Source organism: Lissotriton vulgaris, chromosome 4_1 (genome assembly GCF_964263255.1).
Source record: "Lissotriton vulgaris chromosome 4_1, aLisVul1.2, whole genome shotgun sequence".
Lineage (NCBI taxonomy): Eukaryota > Metazoa > Chordata > Amphibia > Caudata > Salamandridae > Lissotriton > Lissotriton vulgaris.
In genome coordinates this window covers 2,134,391,333-2,134,400,977 of record NC_141691.1, presented here as the reverse complement: position 1 = coordinate 2,134,400,977, position 9,645 = coordinate 2,134,391,333, and positions in this window count along the sequence as shown.

Here is a 9,645-nt window from a genome sequence, read left to right as displayed (position 1 = left end):
ATGGGATCAAAATGACGTTAGATCTGGGGCCAATCTGGTGGGGCCAGCTCAGACTCTCATCCTTTGGGGTAGGCTGTAATTGCAAAATTCTACATTAGCATAGAGATACATCATGCACAATAACGCCAACCCAACCCCTGTAAGGGAAAAACATTAGGGCATCACGTCACATCATAAACAGGAACACCTGTAATAAATCAGCCCGTCTGGCCCATTAACCTGGTACATAACCAAGGGCCTGGAACAACACATCAGGCCAGCATTGCCTGGGGCTGGAACCACCTGCTGAACCCTCCACCGTGCCTTGTATGCTGGACCTGGTTGAGGGACTTTAGGGTCTATCCCTTTCATGATGCTCTTCAGCTCTTCCCCCTTCTAAAGGGGGTTATCCGATCCTCTATCTGAGGGGCAAGTCTTCTCTTCATTGGCCTCCTTCAGTGGGAGGGGAGTGCTGATATTGGAAAGAGCAAGGACACAAGTCCTCCAGCTAGAACACTCTGAGAATCAAATGCTCCTATGTGGAGCAAACACATGGAAAGAAAGAGAAGCCGCGGTTAGTATATGATTTGCATATAATAATAATAGGTCTCTCAACAGACATCTAAAGCCATCTTTAGGAGAGGATTGAACAAACACAAGAATAGGGAGGAACAGAATTGAACTTGAATAGACAACTTAGCTATCGAATCATGAGCAAGAGATGAGCCCCGGCCCACTGTAAGTGTATGATTTGCATTGGAAACTGTAGACAGACGTTTCAATTTTAACCTAATCATATAAGCAATCAACTAATATCCTGTGAAATTTTAGTGAGTAGCAAGGAGAAAAAGATATTAACATCAATATATCCAGTAAGACCAGTAAGACCGGAAAAAACATAGCACCCCTATATACTTGACATTAGTCCTTAGCTCAATCATTTCCCAGCTTTCCAGGAGATAATTGCTTTTTCGACCTCATCTACATCCAGAAAAAAATATGAGCGGCCATTTTTTATCACTTTCAACTTTGCAGGTTCTTGCAAATAAGCTTGAAATCCGAGTTCTTTGATCGGATCTATGAATTGTTTTAGTTTCCATCTCTTTTCTAGCGACAGTTTACTTAGATCTGATCTCACAAAAAAGGTGATAGACTCAATAGTAACTGGTGTGTTAGGGCGCGCTTTTAAAGAAATGGCTTGTCGGAGCAGATAGTTGCCAATATAGATCAGAATAGGTCTTGGAAATTTGCCACTCTTATCTCTCTGGAATAGGGGTAGTCGATGCGCACGTTGGATCTGAGAATCCCAGTCCCAGTCTGAAAGGTCAGGAAAAGCCTTTTGAAACAAATGAGTAATGTATGCCCTCGGATCTGCCCCTCCGCTCCTTCAGCAATACCAAAGACACAGAGATTCTGCCTTATATTCCTGTTCTCCAAATCTTCCAGTTTGGCTTGCATCTGGAGTATTTGTGAGGCGTGCCTATTCAATTCAGCTTCAGAGCTTTTCGATTTTTCTTCTGTAGCAACCACTCTCTGCTGCAATTCCTCTATGTCCTGTGACACTGCCCCCAATTTACATGCCATCTCTTGTAGAGAAATTTGAGTTCTATTGTTGTCTCTCATTTGATGATAGTGGGTTTTGGCCTCTTGTTTCTGTTCATTTAAGAGGTGTAAGATTGTCTGAAAAGAAGCAGTCAATTCCCCTTGCGGTATCCACTCAGTTGGCCCAATAGATGAAGATGAAGCAGTATCTCCCAAGTGCATTACTTGTATAGGCTCACCTAATGGGGTCCTTGATACCTCCGGAGTGGTTGCCCTAGGAATGTCACACATATCTTCGATTATACTGTCATTACCATTATTACCACTGTTACTGCTGATATTGCTGCAGTCAATTGGCACAGAAGCAGAAGCAGGGTTATCTCCAATAAGTATCAGGGTAGGTGCAGAAGAGTGTGGATGTAGTTGATCCAATGTACTATCCCCAGTAGCCTTTAATTTATCAGAAATGATGGGTTGAGTAGGGCTGAGTGGAGCATCAGTCTTTTTTTTGTCTGTGGGCATAGTGGTTAAATCATTGGGGCTATTACCAGAAAGTCGCAGCGCCATAGTTTTTACACCACCCTTAGCCTGTACCCATTGTCTGATAGGGCTATTTTCAGCAATAGCCTTCAAGGCGTTTGTTTTAGTTTTGCCCGTCATTTTTACCATCTTGTTCTTACTTTTGCCCTTCGATTTCTTGGGAAGAGTTTTATTTTTGTCTTTGATCATACTTAAGGGCGTGTTACTCCCCTGTTCATTAACATCCACATACTCTTCATCCGTTTCACCTACGTCTAGGTTATCATCATTTTCACCTCCTTCAGTTTCTCTCACCCCCACAGCACACCCTTTGTCTAGGGGCAAGCTAGTAGTGCTAGAAGATTCAGCATATGAAGTCTTATCATTAGTATCAATATTGGATGAATTCGGCATTGAAGATTGAAGTTCTTGGGGATCAGTGTGATCGGCAAAAGTGCTATTAGTGCTATTAGTGGTAGGAGTTAGATCACTTGCTCCTTTTTCCAATTGAGCTGTCTCTAAGGCCACTAAATTAATAGTATCCTGAGCTGTGGTAGCTGTGGTAGCTGTGGTAGCGTCATTTTGGAATTGCTTCACAGTCTCTTTTAAATTATTCTGCTCTCCTTCATTTGCAGCCTTTACATTTGCAGCATTGCCTCCCATTTGACCCCCATCATCTGTGTTACCTTTCAAGTGAGGTGGGATTTTTCCTCCTTCGAATACACCGTCCAGCAGTTGCCTGTCTTTCAAAGCAATCTCAGCAATATTCTCCGCTGCCGCTGGGGCTCCTGCTCTCCCGCTTGCTCCATGCCGTATCTGCTGCATCTGCTGTTCAGTGCTCTGAGCCGTTTCCACGGTAGGTTTCTTACTCGCCAAAATTTTGTTTATTGCGGTGACAGACAGCGAGACTGCCGAGGCTCCTGCTCTCCCGCTCACTGCTGTGTTGCGCGTTGTCCGTGTGGGAGGTTTCGGCGCCATCCCGCTGACGCTCGCTCTCTCTCGCTCTCTCTGGCTGGGCTGCAGCCGGTGCCGTGGGGGAACGCAGACCCAACCAGCGGATTGCTGTTGAAGCCGATCCCAGCCTCACTAAAATTTCACAGGATATTAGTTGATTGCTTATATGATTAGGTTAAAATTGAAATAATGAGAAAGTGTGTAGCACTGTGTCGTATTGACTAATTATAAATACCTGGACCCGATTAGCGTTCTATCCGCTCACCTACTGCCAGGTGAACGGCAGTCAACAGAAAGGGGGGATCCACAGGTAAACACGGGGTGGGGGGAGGTAGTAGCAGAGTGTGGGGTGGGCTAAGAGAAGCTATGGTTTGGGGTAAAAACTGCATCAAAGGACACAAAAATGACAAAAAAAAAACTAAGAAGTTTTACAAGGCACTGATGATGATTGTTTATAGTGGTTGCATGGATAAGGAAATATACAATTTAAAATGCATTTAATAAAGTGCTTAACGTGGAATGTTTCAGGATTAAACAAGAAATTAAACGTCGTCTTGTATATGAAGAGCTTAGGATGTATAACCTGCAAATAGTAGTTCTTACTGAAACACATATTGCTTATAAAGACAAACAACTGATCAAACAATTAGGATCCCTTAGTTTGCACGGAATTTAATGCTTCAATTAGGGGAGTAGCGATTCTAAAACATAAAGGACTGAAATGTGAAATAATCAAGACTCTAACCGATAAAGCTGGCAGATGGGCGACAGCGCAGATAAAGTTAGGACATTTTAAACTTACAATATGCGGAGTTTATGCTTCCAATCAAGATGAGACTATAATTTTTGATCAAATAAATATGGAACTACTTGGATGGGGTGGAGAGTATATTGTGTTAGGAGATTTTAATTGTATAATGAATATCACTAGAAAAAATGCCTTTCAAAGAATGAGGAAAACTAGAGCTGCAATTTTGGATTTGGCAGCAATACATCTTTTAAAAGATGTATGGAGATCTTTAAATCCTGATATAGCTGGTTATACTTTTTACTCTGCTGCACATAAGGTATGCTCACGCATAGACATGATATGGGCCTCAGACTTGATTCTTGGCAAATGCTCAATGGATATACATCCAAGGGTGACATCTGATCATAACCCGATCTCTATAACATTTACACTAACAACTGAGGAAACTACTATCCGCTCCTTCTCTTTTCCTCGTTACTTATTTTCTGATACGATGTTCATAAACCAACTTAAAGAGCATATAAAAGAATTCATTGATATCAACAGACAATCCAGCTTACCATGGATAGTTTGGGACTCTTGTAAGGCTAGCATACGTGGATTTACCCAGCAATACATCTGGCGACAAAACAAAGAACTCCGAACTTTAAATCAGCAAAGGCTAAATGAAATCAGAGATATTGAACTCCAGATATCTGATGCTATCTGTAATAGTGCTCCAAATCTAGAAGAATTAAAATTCAAACTAATTGAGCTTAAAGCCGCAATAAAAAACCTTCTGAGGGACAAAAGTATTAATAAACTTAAAAAATATCATCTAGAACAGTATGAAAATGGAGATAGAAGTGGGAAACTTTTGGCTTACAAAGTCACGGAAGATCGTTCTAATAATATGGGTAAAGAAATTAAAGGGGACAATAATCAATTATTTTATGATCCAAAATCGATTCTACAACAATTTGCTTCCTTCTATCAAACCCTTTATACACCGGAAGCTGCTATTTCAGATGATTGTATTAATAAATATATTAATGCTAACAAAGTCAATAATTTAGAGCCAGAACAATCGGCTCAATTAGAGGCCGATATCACGCCTTTAGAAATTAGGGGCGCAATTAAATCTTTAGCAATGGGTAAAGCTGTAGGGGAAGATCTTATTCCTCTGGAACTGTATAAATATTGTATTGAAGAATTAATATCACTATTTGTTGATGTGATTAGTGCTATTGGTAAAGGGCAACAAGCACCCAGATCCTGGAACTTAACCCAAATTATTTTCTTTTTAAAAAAAGGTAAAGCACCACAAGAGAGGGGATCTTACAGGCCTATTTCACTTATTAATAGTGATGCAAAAATCTTTGCCAAAATATTGGCTACTAGACTAGCTCCGTACATGTCCCAACTTGTCTCTCCCCAACAACATGAATTCATTCCTAAGCGTGACACCACAGCGCATATTAACATGGCTATATCAGCCTTTGATGCAGCACGGACTAAACACACCCCACTCGGTATGATTTTATTAGACGCTGAAAAAGCATTTGACCGGGTGGGGTGGGGTTTTCTTTGGGCAGCTCTACAGGCATTTGGTATTAAAGGACAACATTTACGATGGATCCAATCAATATATGATAATCCTATGGGTAAGATCTCATATATGGGGAAATGCTCTTCTCTGTTTTCCATTAAAAGAGGGACAAGGCAGTGGTGTCCTTTATCACCACTGCTTTTTGCTCTTGCAATAGAACCTTTTTTAATTGCCCTACAACGCCAAACGCTAATTTGCCCTTTTTTTAATGGATCAGATAAATTAGATATAACTGTATATGCTGACGATATTGCTGTTTTCTCGACAGATGTTGTTAAAACCATGAAAGGTATTTTAATAGAAGCAGGCACATATGGCTCTGTCTCTGGTTACAGACTCAACACCACCAAAACTCAAGTCGTCATGAATTATCAACCAACCACTCCTGTTCCTGGAATAAGTAATGCAGCCACCTATCTAGGTGTTAAAATCTGCTCGGATATTGATTCTATCATAGGATTAAACTACGAACCTTTACTAAAAGAAACTGCCATGCAACTTAAGAAATGGCATAAACTTCCAATCAGTATGATTGGTCAAATAAATTTAATAAAAATGAAAATTTTGCCTAAATTTTTATATTTGTTCCGAACAATCCCTCTACGGGTCAACAATTCCTTCTTCATCAGACTAGAAGGTATCATTGGCAGTTTTGTATGGGGTTATAAAAAAGCCCGGCGCGCTGTATCACTGCTTAAACTCCCCTTTAGTCAAGGAGGACTGCTTTTTCCGGACTTTAAATTTTATTACTGGTCAGCATTTATGACTCGGATCTGCAGTTTGACAGTTATGGACAAATGTTTATACTTTCACAAGTTCCTACTAGGATTAGATGTCAATATGTTTCTGTATAGGATAAATGACCCCAACTATTTTAAAAGGGTTAAATTTAAGACCATACGGGACACTGTGAGTGTCTGGCGATCTATTATGGCTAAATGCAATACCTCTCTTTTTCACAGTATAACACCTTTATGGGGCAATCCCGGTTTCCCAACTATTTTTCATGACCCAGCTTGTCAAATGTTTTTAAACTCCGGTATTAGATTTCTGGGGGATTTATATGATCATCATGGTTTTATGGCATTTGATAAAATGAAACTTTGCTATAATCTACCTGAAATGGCAAGGTTTAAATACTATCAGATTAGAGATTGTATGGTGAAAAAATTAGAACTCACTGCAGTCTCAGAATCTGAGATATGGGACTGTATCTATAGAGATGTAGATAAATCTATCATAAGCTTGGGTTATAAGCTCTTTTCTGATCTTAGGACCGGCGATGTTACTACTTTAACAGAGAAATGGAATAGGAAACTGGCAGTGAGTGTCACAACAGATCTAATTACCACATCTCTTAAAAGCCTAAATCCATCAGTTCAATCTTCCAGCCTAAAATTGCAAATGTTTAAAACTGTCTGTCAATTATATTACACGCCTGAAAGGATACTCAAATGGGCAACGAACAATAACTATTTTGATAGAACGAAGTGCCCTAAATGTGATATGAGTGGCGCGGATATTGTCCACATGTTTTTTTCTTGCCCTCATCTTAATGAATACTGGGAAGGAATAACTAAGGTTATCTCTGAGAGGCTTGAGCAACCCTTCTTACTCTCAAATATTGATGTTTGTGTAGGCATCAATGGGGGTGAAAGGTTTAGAGATCTTTTGAATATCCTAATCACTTGTGCAAGGTTAACTATTGCCAGAGCATGGATCCAAAAGAACCCACCAATAGTTTTAGAATGGTGGAGTTTAGTTAAGGAGATTTATAGTATGGAAACCGCTATTGCAGATTCAAGGGGATTGCAGGCCAGACGAAAAATTGACAGAATATGGGGTTTATTTATGTCTTAGTAATCTTTTCTTAAAATTTATGTCTATCGGTTCTTAATTATATGTGTGGCACGGTTTAAGTAATGTTATATATTTATTTAATGCAGCCATGGAGTACTGTTATATTTTTGTTTCTTTTTGTAAAAATGAAATGTTTATTGCCTATGTGATCCTTTGATGCAAATTAAAAACTTTGAAAAAAAAAAAAAATGGAAACTGTAGACAGACACCTAAAGCTGTCTTTAGTGGAGGATAGGACAAACACAAGAATTGGGAAGAAAGACATTGAATCAAGAGTATACAACTCAGATAGACAATTTAGCTATCTAATCATGAGCAAGGGGTAACCCAAAGCCCACTGTAAGTATATGAGATGTGTTGGAAACAACAGGTCTGACAACAGCTGGGTAACGTTGTCTGCAGCTGAGACCTAAAAGATCTATTAACAGGTTAAATTGCTGGCCCTAAGGAAAGCTTCTGACTGTAATTTGAACCTATCTTGAGACAACCTTATTGATCTTGTCTACGATGTTTACGAGACCAACATAATGTTAGGTTCGGGATTGGGGATGGTGCGTCTGCTGTGCCCATTATAGTGTTTTCACATCAGTCTTACTTTGAACACCTCGGAGGTTTGAAAGACCGACTATAAACATGTTTTTATGGATCCTTCCCTTCAGAATTCAGAAATAAGATAAACAGAATCTGTTTCTCCTGAATTTAAAAGTTGCTACTTGTGCCAGACCCTTGAGCTTTGCATCTATGTATAAGTTGGGCCCAAAGACTGATATTATGATGCCCCAGAGAAACACGAGCACTTTCTATTTTCTATAAGAACTCATCATAGATAATGCCATGCATAGCGCTTGTTTACTGCTTATGTTGAACACCTGAGTTCTGCTGGAAGACAACTGACTTTTAATACCTAAGAGCAAGGGAGGCAATGCAGAAGGAGCTGGGTCTATCATCTGCTTGATATAAGGTGAGTGAAAATTGATAGGCACCATATTGTTCCTGTGGTAATAAAACACTGAATCACTTCAGCCAGAAGAAGCCCACACTGGCTTTGAGAGCACAGCAGACACAATCAATCAATCAATCAACCAATCAATCAGGGACTTGTAAAGTGTGTCTACTCACCAGTGAGGATCTCAAGGTGCTGGAGGAGGGGCTGCTAGTCAGTCTGGGTGGATAATCATTCTAAGAGCCAGGTCTTGAGGTCCTTTAAGAATTGGGTCAGCGATACGGATTGCCTAAAGTGCAGAGACATGGTGTTCCAGGTCTTGGTGGCGAGGTAGGAGAATGACCTTCCTCTTGTTCTGGTCTTGTGGATCCTGGGGACGGAGGCGAGGGCGAGCTGAGAGGATCAGAGTTGACTTGCCAGTAGGTGCAATGTGAGGCGGTGGCTCGGGTATACTGGTCCTTCGTCACATAGAACTTTGTAGACGTGAGTCAAGGGCTTGAAAGTAACTCTCTTGTTGACTGGGAGCCAGTGGAGTTGTTGGAGGTGTTGTGTGAAGTGGCTGTGGCGGGGGATGTAGCGGACCGGTCTGGCTGTGGCATTTTGGATATTCTGTAGTTTCTTGAGATGTTTCTGGGTGATGCCGGCATAGAGAGTGTTGCCTTAGTCGAGTCTGCTGGTGATGGTTACGTGGGTGACCATCTTTCTGGATTCTGTGAGGATCCATCTGTATTTCTTTCAAAGCAGGCTGAGAGTGTAGAAGCAGGCTAAGGAAACTGTTGATTTAGTGGTTCAGAGTGATAGTCTAGTATGATGCCGAGGTTGAAAGCGGAATCCGTTTGGGTGGAGGGAGATCGCGGAGTGGCGGGCCACAAGGAGTTGTCCAAGGCTGAAGGTGGGATCCCAGGAAAAGTACTTGGTCTTGTCTGATTTGACCTTGAGGCAGCTGTCTTTCAACCATGTAGCAGCAGTCTTCATTCCACTGTGGAGGTTGGTTCTGGCAGTTGTGGGTTCATTGGTGAGGGAAGGGATCAGCTGGGTATCGTGGACATAGGAGATTATGTTGAGATTGTGGCTTCTGAAGATGGCTGCGAGGGGGCCATGTGGATGTGAAAGAGATTGGAACTCCGTAGCTGTTCACTGTGGGTTCTAAGAGGAATGGAGTTAGTCCTACTCGCTGGGTCCGGCTGGTGAAGAAGGATTGTATTCATTCCAACGCCTTGTTGTGGATGCCGGAGTCATCGAGTCTTGTGAATAGGGTGCAGTGGGAGACAATGATGAAGGCGGCCGAGAGGTCTAGTAGGATGAGCGCTGCAGTCTCACACCTGTCAAGAATGGAGCAAAATGTCATCTGTGGCAGCGAGGAGTGCAGTCTCTGTGCTGTGGTTGCCTTGGAAGCTGGATTGGGACGTGTCCAGAATGTAGTTCACTTCGATAAACTCAGAGAGTTGGGCATTGATGGCCTTCTCTATGACCTCGGCGGGAAATTGGAGACGAAAGATCGGTCTGAAG